This window comes from Triturus cristatus, chromosome 3_2, assembly GCF_964204655.1.
Source record: "Triturus cristatus chromosome 3_2, aTriCri1.1, whole genome shotgun sequence".
NCBI classification, from domain to species: Eukaryota; Metazoa; Chordata; class Amphibia; order Caudata; family Salamandridae; genus Triturus; species Triturus cristatus.
The window spans coordinates 336,621,058-336,633,929 of record NC_140584.1 but is presented as its reverse complement, the minus strand read 5'-3'; positions in this window follow the sequence as shown (position 1 = coordinate 336,633,929).

The window sequence follows — 12,872 nt, the reverse complement described above, 5'->3', positions numbered from 1 at the left end:
CCCGGACCCTCCTGGTCCACTCCCGACGCCATCTCGACTCCCCCGCTTGGGTTGCCACTGCCAAGATCCGCTGCCCCTTCCTGGGCCCAGCATCATCGACAGCAGACACCTTCGTGGGACAGCTCGCCCTCCATCCTGGTCGCCGCCGCGCCTCCTGGTCCGAGGAACAGCCGAGTCCGACGTCACCCACTCACCTGGTCGAGGTGACTTCAGCCGGTACCCTCCTGGTACCCACACGATCGCTGGCTAGCGGTTGAGAACTGAGTCCCCTCTGCTTTCAGGTTTTCCTTCGTCACCGATCCAGGCTTGGATCGCTCTGAACATCGTCACTGGTCGCCTGCCAGCAACTTCTTCTTTCAGGCTCCTGAGACTACACGAGGACTCCCGACATCTTGCCGAACTTCACGCAGCCGCAGCCTCCGGGCTAGGTAACTCGAGCATCTCGGTGCTCCATCGCAGGTTCGCTCTACAAGTGTCCAGTTCCTTTTCCGTTTAGTCCCACTGATCGGATCACTCCGGAATCAGTACCTCCAGACTCTAACCATTCGCATTTCACTGTTAGTGTAGATGGTTTCTCGTGCCCCTCGGGCATTTGTGTAAATTGTGCAACTGAGGTATTTTCTTAAGAGTTTTGTAGTGTGCTTAGCTCCCTGACTCATAAAGAGCCAGGGTAGTCTTGTTATAAATAAATATCCTTTTATTTTCATAACAACTTGTGTGGTGTCCTTTCACTTGGTGTTCAAGGGGTATATGTGATGGTAAACAGCTGGCTTAACACGCCCTCTAGAGTTTAGCCTAAAGACTGCTCGTATCCACGCTACTAGGATAGCTGGTCTAAAAGGTTGACTTACAACCAATCATCAATAAGGGTCGTTTGGAATGATACACAGTGATCACTAGAATAGTGAGCACTACATATCAGGCCAACTTCTCACATTGGTGAGCAGCGGTTGGGATTTGAGCTTGCTGTTGTTTTACCACACACGTATCCTAAGAATATCGCAGTGAAAGATCACATAAGTACCCAGGTACATATAACTTAACTTAGAATACTCCGAGTTCTACTGAACCGGCTGTTGTAGTGTAACAGGGCTTAGCACACCCTGACTACAACTCTTAGCAAGGGATCAGTAGGTAAACCCATAGTGTAGGTAGGTGCAACACTTACACCTCACTAGAAAAGCATGTCGGTCCACGGAGAGTCTGCAGGGACTCCTCTAGTGGTCAGTGACCCTCCACAGGTCGTGTCACGATATGCAACTCTTAGCTTCAAGGAGATGCGACAACTGTGTGCCTCCAGAAAGCTAAACCAGGGTTCTAACCCTACCATCGCAATACTGATAGGTCTCTTAGAGGCGTACGATGCTAGGAGGTCCTCTAACACAGGTCCCCCCAGTGCAGATGGGAACATGCCGCCCTTAGAGGGAACCCTCGGTGACCCGGACCTCGACCCCCACACAGAGGAGGAGGACGAGGACGAGTTATCGGGAGACGAGGCAGACAAAGGTCCAGTGGTAGTCGGCAGGCTTACAAGGACCAACTTAAGCAGGCATGAGAATGGAACTGGGGGAGCCCCGGGCCCACGCTCAAGCAGGCTTAACCTTGGGAACGGACGAGCTAGGTCTCTCTCCAGAGGCTCTGGCAGATCGGTTCATACACATGTCTCTCAGGCATCTTCTCAGAGAGGAATGACTTCCCCTCAGAGGAGGGAGCATGAAGCGAAGATGCGGGAGGTCAATCTGAGGATCGAGAGGGAAGAACTTGCCCTCGCCAAAGAAAGACTTGCCTTGGCCCGAGAGCAGAAATTAAGTGGGTTAGATCCCGCTGGTGGCAGCATTCTCAATAGAGAGAAAGACAGGGGTATAGACACTAGACACCTGAGTAAAATCGTGCCCCCCTTTAAACAAGGGGACGACATCCACAAGTGGATAACTGCCTTGGAGAGGGCCTGCACTGTCCAGTGCGTCCCCCCAAGTCAGTGGGCAGCTATACTGTGGCTTTCCTTTGAAGGTAAAGGAAGGGACAAGCTCCTCACTACAAGAGCTGAGGATGCTAACAACTACCAAGTCCTGAAGAACACACTGATTGATGGGTTCGGCTTAACCACGGAACAGTACCGGGTGCTGTTCCGGGACACCCAGAAAATTCAGTCTCAGGATTGGGCTGACTTTGTCGATTGTGCCACTAAGGCTTTGGAGGGCTGGTTGCTGGGTAGCAAGGTTACTGATTACACAGGATTGTACAATCTTATCATGCGAGAACAGATTTTAAACAACTGTCAGAACCAATTGTTGCATCAGCACCTTGTCGACTCGGATCTGACCTCTCCCCAAGAATTGGGAAAGAAGGCAGACAGATGGGTCAGAACAAGGGTCAAGCAGAACCAGAATCAGAACCAGGGTGGTCAGAAGAAAGCAGACCAAAAGGGTAACAAGAACGAACAAAATGACCAGAAGTCTTCGACAGGTCCCCAACAAACCAAGGAGGGTGGGGGTCAGGCTTCACAGAAGAAGAAGACTCAAGAAGGCCAGTCAAAAAGGTGGTGCCAATACTGTAAAAGTAAGACTCACTGGTTTAGTGAGTGCACCAAGAAAGGAGGGCAAACTCCTGCCACTGCAGCCCCTAAGGCACCTGCGCCCCCTAGTACAGTCAGCAGTGGTAGTGCGCCTCCCAAGGCATTAGTTGGGTTAACCTTGGGAACCGAGGGGAGTGACGACTTAGTCGGCACGCTCACTCAGGCAGTCCTTGTCTGTACAGGGGATATGGGTATGTCCCCTGACGCCAGTCCCAATACTTTGGGCAAATACAGGCAGACACCTTTGATAAATGGAAGAGTGGCTCAGGCCTACAGGGACACGTGTGCCAGTGTCACCATGGTGACGCCTAACTTCGTGGACCCTGGACAGATCATGCTAGGTACCAGTTACCTAGTGACCAATGCCAGCAACGTCACTACCAATCACAGTATGGCAGTTGTTGATTTCTCCTGGGGAGGGGTAAGTGGCCCGAAAAAGGTTGTGGTTAGTTCAGACCTCCCCGTAGAATGTCTGTTGGGCAATGATTTGGAAACGTCACAATGGTCAGAAGTGGAGCAGAGGACTCACATGGAGATGTTAGGCTTGCCAGCACATGTCCTTGCTGTGACCAGGTCACAGGCCAAAAGATGCCCCACTGAACAGGTGCTGGATCCTGGAAGAACGGACCAGGCACCTTCCAAGAAAAGGAGCAGTAAGGGTAAGGCTTCGCCTTCCCCCTTGCCCCAGGTCGTGGATCAAGTCTCCGAGGAGGCTGACCTTAAAGAACTGAGGGAAACTGAGCCGCAAGAGCTTGAACCTGGTCAGGTTGAGTTTCTGGGCTCAGGGGGACCCTCCAGGGAAGACCTGGGGAAGGCACAGTTAGACTGCCCCTCACTTGAACCCCTCAGACAGCAGGCCGCTGCTGAGGCTGCAGGGAACGCCACAGGTACCCACAAAGTGTACTGGGACGATGGACTCCTGTACTCCGAGGCAAGAGACCCCAAACCTGGTGCGACCAGGAGGCTGGTCATCCCCTTGTCTCTGAGAGGTTTCCTTCTCACCTTGGCCCACGAGATTCCCCTTGCAGGTCACTTAGGCCAGAATAAGACTTGGGACAGAATTGTTCCACACTTTCACTGGCCCCACATGTCCGAAGATACGAAGGAGTTTTGCCGCTCCTGTGTCACTTGCCAAGCCAGTGGTAAGTCAGGTGGCACGACAAAGGCCCCCCTCATACCACTACCAGTGGTGGGGGTACCCTTTGAACGAGTGGGGATCGACATTGTCGGACCAATGGAACCCCAGACAGCATCAGGGCACAAGTTCATACTGGTGGTGGTGGACCACGCCACCAGGTATCCTGAAGCTATTCCCCTTAGGACCACTACAGCACCTGTGGTGGCACGGGCCCTACTTGGAGTGTTCTCCAGAGTGGGCTTCCCTAAGGAGGTCGTCTCAGACAGAGGTGCAAACTTCATGTCGGGATATCTGACTGCTATGTTGAAGGAATGTGGTGTCAACTACAAGTTCACCACACCCTATCACCCACAATGCAATGGGCTGGTTGAGAGATTCAACCGGACCCTAAAAGGGATGATTCACGGACTACCTGAAAAGCTTCGGCGGAGATGGGATGTCCTGATACCCTGCCTCTTGTTCGCCTACAGAGAGGTCCCGCAGAAGGGGGTTGGCTACAGCCCTTTTGAGCTTCTGTTCGGACATCCTGTAAGGGGACCCCTTTGTTTGGTAAAGGAAGGATGGGAGAGACCTCTCAGAAAGCCGGCATCAAACATTGTGGACTATGTGCTCGGTCTCCGCTCGCGGATGGCGGAGTACATGGAAAAGGCGTCTAAAAACCTGGAGGCGAGCCAAGAATTACAGAAAGCTTGGCACGACCAAAAGGCTGTCCTGACTGTGTACCAGCCTGGACAGAAGGTGTGGGTGCTGGAGCCAGTGGCCCCAGCAGCACTCAAAGACAAATGGTCTGGGCCCCACACGATCATTGAGCAAAAGGGAGAGGTCACCTACTTGGTAGACCTGGGAACTCCCCGGAGCCCCCACAGGGTGCTCCATGTAAACAGGCTCAAGGCATATGTCGACAGGGAGGGCATGGGCTTGCTCATGGCCACAGATGAGGGACAGGAGGAGGAGAGTGACCCTCTCCCAGACCTGCTCTCTCAGAACCCTGACGATGGATCAGTAGATGGTGTTGTCTTTTGTGGCAGCCTCTCTGGACATCAACAAGAGGATTGTAAACAGGTTCTTCAATCCTTTCGACATATGTTCTCTCTGACACCCAGTCAGACCAAGTGGTGTACCCACGAGGTCGACACTGGGGACAGTCTGCCCGTAAAGAGTAAAATCTATCGGCAACCTGATCATGTCAGAGACTGCATCAAGACAGAGGTGCAGAAAATGTTGGAGCTGGGAGTCATTGAACCCTCGGACAGCCCCTGGGCTAGTCCCGTAGTGCTCGTGCCGAAACCTCACACCCAGGGCGGTAAGAAAGAGATGAGGTTTTGCGTGGACTACAGAGGTCTCAATGCGGTCACTAAGACCGACGCCCACCCGATACCAAGAGCAGACGAACTTATCGACCGGTTGGCCTCGGCCAACTACTTAAGTACGTTTGACCTGACAGCTGGGTATTGGAAAATCAGGTTAGCTGAGGAGGCCAAGCCCAAAACAGCATTTTCTACCCCGAGTGGGCATTATCAGTTCGTGGTAATGCCCTTTGGTTTGAAAAATGCACCTGCCACCTTCCAAAGGCTGGTGAATCGAGTTCTCACTGGGTTGGACGACTTCTGTGCGGCGTATCTGGACGATATCGCTGTCTTTAGCTCCACCTGGGAGGATCACCTGGTCCACCTGAGGAAAGTGTTAGAGGCCCTGCAGAAGGCAGGCCTCACTATCAAGGCCACCAAGTGCCAGATAGGGCAGACACAGGTTGTATACCTGGGCCACCTTGTGGGTGGAGGCCAGGTTCAACCATTGGAGAGCAAAATACAGGCCATCCAGGACTGGGCTCCTCCAACCACCCAGACTCAGGTTCGAGCTTTCTTGGGCCTGACTGGTTATTACCGGAAATTTGTCAGAAATTATGGATCCATTGTGACCCCGCTAAACGACCTGACAAGTAAAAAGATGCCAAAAAAAGTTCAGTGGACAGCAAGCTGTCAGAAGGCATTCGATGACCTAAAGCAGGCCATGTGCACAGCACCTATCCTAAAGAGTCCAGACTACTCCAAACCATTCATTGTCCAAACAGACGCTTCGGAGCTGGGTGTGGGAGCTGTTCTATCGCAACTGAATTTTGATGGTCATGACCAGCCCATAGCTTTTATTAGCAGGAGGCTGACCCCCAGAGAGAAGAATTGGTCAGCTATTGAGAGGGAGGCCTTTGCTGTGGTTTGGGCCCTGAAGAAGTTGAGGCCATACTTGTTTGGCACTCACTTCAAGATTCAGACCGACCATAAGCCCCTCTTGTGGCTAAATCAAATGAAGGGTGAAAACCCCAAACTACTTAGGTGGTCCATTTCCCTACAGGGGATGGACTTCACAGTGGAGCATAGACCTGGCACTGATCATGGCAATGCAGATGGGCTCTCCAGGTATTTCCACTTAGAGCAAGAAGACTCACCTGGTCAAGGTTAGCTTATTGTCCCAAAGTTTGGGGGGGGGGTCATGTAGGAGAGTAGGGTCTGCAATCCTATGATCACCCAGATTTTTTGCTTTTGCTTCATTGGTTTACGACTTTCCCCGGCTGTGGGCCTGCCAATCAGACCCACAGCCTAGCTGTTCTCCCTCGAAATTAACACACATGTACATTAGGTGCATCCACTAATTGGAACTGGGCCGCCTTGTCAGTCCCTGTCTCAGCATACCACAGGTATCCAGGGCATCGGTGTACCCAGGGCCTACCAGGGGCTGAAGCATGTATTATGCCACCCCTGGAATGGCCGCCCAAATCTGACACAACTGGCTGCACGACAGCTGGGGCCACGTGGTGTAATCACCCGTTGCTGTAGGTGTAGTATTCCTACACCTAAACCCTAAAATGGACACATGGATTCCTATCAGTCACTCCTATAGCAGGCCTTATCAATCCTGAAGGCAGAGTGCGGGGAATCATGTGGGACGGTGCTCTGGCGCGAGCTGAGCCCGTCGACGGCTTGCGGAACCAAGTCCTAATAGCCGTTCCATGGTGACGCGGGCCAACTACTTTTAATGCAATTGCTAACTTTGGCCTCACCTCACCTATACCTGTCGAGTAAGGTGTCATACGGATGGGAATACGAACCCCTCGCCAGTCCTGGTGACGGGGTTAGCATTCCCCCCTTTTAGAGGGACACGACATGGAAGTAACCTTGAACACCGGTTAAAGTTGACTCAAGCCTCAGCATCACAAAATGGATGCTGCCACCAGACACAAGTCTGACCTCCCGCTGCTGGGGGACCTTCCAGCAAGGGGAGCTTGGACAAAGGGTTTCCTGTCGAGGGCGGTGTTAGCACCATCCCAGACAGGGTTTGTGTATCCCAGGTAGGCAGGGCTGAAAGGAAGGTGATTGCAAGTGGCACCCCGGTGCTCACTGTGCATAGCCCGGCTCAAACCAGTTTCGGGGGCACACCAGCCCCTGAGCTGGCGCGAAGCCGGACAAAGGATAGGGGTGTAACCACCCCCCTCCTGGCTCCACCCATAGGTAGAACCTAGTCACGGGCCAGCCCCTTTTCTTAGAATAAAGGTAGGAGCGCGTCCCCTTCCCAAATTGGATAATCAGATAATCGGATAACTCCGAATCACGAACTACTTTCCACGAAAGGAACTCTTGACTATTTCTGAAGACTCTCCCTTGTGGCTAAGGAGTAGCCACCCTGCACCAGCAGGCACCATCTAAGCGCTTGCGGTTTGCTGTAAGTCTCTCCTACGGATCAAGACTGCCCAGCTCGACGAGACCCGAGTCCCTGCCATCTCTGACCTTTTACCTACCTCATCAGCCCAGCTGAGAGTCGTAGGTGTGACGAGACCTGCGGGACCGGCTATCTTCAGAACCTGCACGACGCTTATCTAGCACGCCCACCGAGGGACCCTCGAGTGAGTGCACCTAGGGTTTGAGAAGCCCTAAACCCTGAGCAGCTCCAGCTTCGAAGTCTGTCTCCCCAGCATCCACGAGATCTGCGTGGGGGCCCTTCCGCTCCTTGCTGTTCACCGCGTTGTCCGACCACTTGCCGACCGGCTTGTGGCCCTCTTCACGACGCACCACGCTTTGTTTCATCACTAGTCTGGTTGCTCCAGACTGGCTCTTGCTCCCCTTCAACAGAGGAGTACCCCGGACCCTCCTGGTCCACTCCCGACGCCATCTCGACTCCCCCGCTTGGGTTGCCACTGCCAAGATCCGCTGCCCCTTCCTGGGCCCAGCATCATCGACAGCAGACACCTTCGTGGGACAGCTCGCCCTCCATCCTGGTCGCCGCCGCGCCTCCTGGTCCGAGGAACAGCCGAGTCCGACGTCACCCACTCACCTGGTCGAGGTGACTTCAGCCGGTACCCTCCTGGTACCCACACGATCGCTGGCTAGCGGTTGAGAACTGAGTCCCCTCTGCTTTCAGGTTTTCCTTCGTCACCGATCCAGGCTTGGATCGCTCTGAACATCGTCACTGGTCGCCTGCCAGCAACTTCTTTTTTCAGGCTCCTGAGACTACACGAGGACTCCCGACATCTTGCCGAACTTCACGCAGCCGCAGCCTCCGGGCTAGGTAACTCGAGCATCTCGGTGCTCCATCGCAGGTTCGCTCTACAAGTGTCCAGTTCCTTTTCCGTTTAGTCCCACTGATCGGATCACTCCGGAATCAGTACCTCCAGACTCTAACCATTCGCATTTCACTGTTAGTGTAGATGGTTTCTCGTGCCCCTCGGGCATTTGTGTAAATTGTGCAACTGAGGTATTTTCTTAAGAGTTTTGTAGTGTGCTTAGCTCCCTGACTCATAAAGAGCCAGGGTAGTCTTGTTATAAATAAATATCCTTTTATTTTCATAACAACTTGTGTGGTGTCCTTTCACTTGGTGTTCAAGGGGTATATGTGATGGTAAACAGCTGGCTTAACACGCCCTCTAGAGTTTAGCCTAAAGACTGCTCGTATCCACGCTACTAGGATAGCTGGTCTAAAAGGTTGACTTACAACCAATCATCAATAAGGGTCGTTTGGAATGATACACAGTGATCACTAGAATAGTGAGCACTACATATCAGGCCAACTTCTCACAGCTACCATCTGTGGGATTATGACTGAATGCCTCTAAGTCAGAATCCCCGCTAAACCGTAACGATACCGCAGTGCCGTGGAGCCTCGGTTGGCCTGGGATAGCCGGCCTCACTCGGGGGGCCGGTGCGTAGAGCCGCTCGCTTGGGGACTGGAGCGCGGACGGAAGGGGGCCGCCTCCATCGCCCTTAGTGCACCGCATGTTCATGGGGCACCCGGTGCTAAATCATTCGTAAATGACCTGATTCTGGGTCAGGGTTTCGTAAGTAGCAGAGCAGCTACCTCGCTGCGATCTATTGAAAGTCATCCTCTGAGCCAAGCTTTTGTCTCTCCGTGCGTGGGCGCCCACGGACGCCTTCCTCCACCACACCCAGGGGTGGGTCCCTCTGCCGCCGGGCTGGCGGGAAGGACGCGGAGGTGGTAACGCGGACCTGCGGGAGGCTGCCTCCACCACGTGCCCTCCAGCACGGGCACCTACCCCTCCCGTCCCTGCCCCACCGGGGTGCAAGGAGGGGGGCTGTAGGAGAGTAGGGTCTGCTTTCTATGTTCACCCCCACTTTTTGCTTTTGCTTCACTGGTTTTCGACTTAGATGTGGCTGTGGGCCTGCCAATCAGACCCACAGCCCAGCTGTTCTCTCTCTAAATTCATACTATGTACTTTAGGTGCATAACCCAATTGGTAAGGGTCACCTTATTGGCCCCTGTATAGTGTACCTTAGGTACCCAGGGCATAGGTGTGCCCTAGGCCTACCAAGGGCTGCAGCATGTATTATGCCACCCCTGGCTGGCCTTCCATTATGACACAACTGGCTGATCACTCAGCTGGGGCAAGGTCATGTAATCACCCCTTGCTTAGGTGTAGTATCCCTATACCTACCTTCTATATAGACACATGTGTACCTATCAGCCACTCCTATGGCAGGCCTTGACAATCCTGGAGGCAGCGTGCTTGGTAACATGTGAGATGGTGCTGTAGCATGAGCTGAGCCTGTCTGCAGCTTTCGGAACCATGTCCTTATAGCTGTTCTATGATATAGCCTACCATATACTCTTAAAGTACCTTATAATCTTAAACGGTTATGATAACTATGGTTTGGCTTTATCAAAACATGTCGTGTAAGGTGTCTAACACTTTGGAATAATACCCCCATACCATTTCTGGCAATGAGGATATTATTCCTCCCTTCTAGAGGGAGAAGACATGTTGATACCTACTTGCCCGGTTAAAGTTAACCAGAGCCCCAGCATCACAAAATGGATGCTGCTGCCACAGACACAAGTCTGACCTCCTGCTGCTGGGAGTCCTTCCAGTGAGGGAGGCTTGGACAATAGGTTTCCTGCCTTGGGAGGTGCGAGCACCACCCCAGACAGGACTTAGTGTATTGGGGCAGGGAGGGATGAAAAAACTAGACACTGCCTGGGGCACACAAGGTGTCCCATGCATAGTCCAGTTCAAACCGGTGCTGGGGCACTCCAGCCCCAGCTCTGGCGCGAAACTGGACAAAGGAAAGGGGGTGTAACCACTCCCCTTCCTGGTCCCACACATAGGAGGGACTTTGCAGGTAGCCCAGCCCACTATCCCAGTATATCAGTAGGTAGCTGAGCCCTGCAGAAATTAGATTATCCTGAATCTGCAACTTGAACAGAAACTCTGGACCTTCGACATTCGACCTCAGGAAGAAGACTGAAGAATCTCCCTCGTGGCCAAGGAGTGACCAACCTGGGCAACCAGGCACCATCCAGCGACCGCTGCTTGCTTTGCGACTGATCCTACGAGGGATGACTGCAGAGACTGACCAGCGCCGAGACTTCCAGACACTTCTGAACCAGATCCACCTCTACAGCAAAGCTGAGACCCGTGGAGGTGACGAGGGACGTGGGACCGGCGACTTGGGAAAAGTGGCTAGTAACTGACTAGCGCGACTTCTGAGGCTTCCTCGAGGCTGTGCTTGGGGAATTGAGAAGCCCCCATCCCGAGCACCATCTGCAAAGAAGATCAGCTCCCCACACTTCACGTGTTCTGCGTGGGGCCCTTCTGCACCTGAGTTGCTCGATGTGTTGTCCGGTTGCTCGCCCGTTGGCTTGTGACCTCTGCGACAATGAACCTTTGATTTCACCTTGCTGGTCCGGCTCCTCCAGACTGGCACTCACTCCTCTGTGAAAGAGAAGCACCCCAGACCTTCCTGGTCTGCACCAAAAGCAAGTCCTCCATTCTGCGTGGGTCCTGCTTGCCAAGGCTTGTTGGGTCCTAACTAGACATCGACGCCGCCGCCAGCAAGAGCCTTCGTGGGACAGCTCGCCTCCTGGTCCTGGTTGTCTTCGACGCCTCCTGGTACCCGTGGCTGCTGCGACAAGCTTCACCTCTTCACCTGCATCTGCACGACATTGCCTGGTTCCTTCCCGGCTCCTTCCCGGCTCCTGGCTGGTGACCTAGACTCTGTCCCTTCTGCTTGCAGGTATCCTTCCTTCTTGATTCCATCCTTGGGATCCACCGGACACTCTTCATTGACTGCCTGTCAGCAACTTTCCTTCAGGCATCCATAGGTGTCAACGACGAAACCCGACGCAAGTTCACACCTATGAACCCGCAGCCCGTGGGCTAGGTAACTTGAGTACTCCGGTGCTCACAAGGGTATTGACTATCCTAGGGTCTAGTTTCCAAGTCTCGACTTCCTAGCTATTCCAGAAGTGTCCTAAAACTGCTAATTTCTAATAACTTGCATTTCTATCGACTTTTACGCATTACGCGTGAGTGTTTCCACTCTGCACCTGAATCCCGTGGGCCTCCCACTTCCTAACCTTTAGTAGTATAGTGTAGCCCCAGCGATTCCCTAGGCCTAGGCCTATCCTGTGTTCGTGACAGTGGTTCTTATACCACTTACTTAGTATATGGTTTGCGTGGCCCCTAGGGCCAAACTGTATTACTTACCTGTGTGACTTAATGTATGCTTAAATAAGACTGTGTTGTACTTACCTCGAATCTCATAAAGAGTGCTGAGGGGTTGACTAGAATAAATACATTCTATTTTTATATATATCTGTTGTGGTGTCCTTTCATTTGGTATTCAAGGGATTACATATGGTATAACAGCTGGCTTCACATGCCATACAGAGTTTAGCCTAAGAATGCTCTTGTCCATGCTACCACTAGGATAGCTGGTCTATAAGGTTGACTTTACAACAAATCACCATAAGGGTTGTTTGGACTGATACAAGGTGAATTAGTGACATCATATATCATGCCAACTTCTCACATTGGTGAGCAGCGGTTGGGATCTGAGCTTGCTGTTGTAATACCATTGTAATCTTGAGATACTAAATTGAAAGATCACACAGATATTGTTAGGTACATATAACATAGATTATAAATACTTAAGTCCTACTGGACTTAGTGGTTGTAGGTTGAAGGGCTTAGCACACCCTGACTACAACTACTAGAGAGGTTTAGTAGATACAACTAGTGTAGGTAGGTGCACACACCACACCCTCACTAGATCATGTCTCTGAGAGGAGATCAAGTTGATTCTCTCTCAGGAGGGGTAGATCCTAGAAAGATCCCCTCTAGATATGAAACCCTAACTTTTCAGGAGATGAGACAATTGTGTACCTCCAGAAAGTTAAAACAGGGTTCAAACCCTACCCTCATTCAACTAGTGGAGATCTTAGAGGAGTATGATGCTCAGAGAGCCTCCCAGGTTAGTACCCTAGGTACAGGTGAGGGTCTACCCACTACAGATGAGTCAGAAGGGACTTCAGAAGATGAGGTAGACAGCCAGGTCCAAGTTGGGAGACTTAGACAGGCTAACTTAAGCCTACATGGGAGTCTGACTGGGGTCCCCCCATTCAGACCCTCAAGTGGACTTAACCAGAGAAGCAGGAGAGGAAGATCCCCTTCATGGGAATCTATCCACTCCCATGTCTCTAATAGCTCCAATGCCTCTCCCCACAGAGAAGAGAGCATCAGGCCAGAATGAGGGAAGCCAATCTGAGAATTGAGAGGGAAGAACTTGCCCTTGCCAAAGAGAAGCTTGCTCTGGCCAGAGAGCAGAAGTTAAGTGGGTTAGATCCCACTGGTGGCAGCAATATCCCTAGGGATAG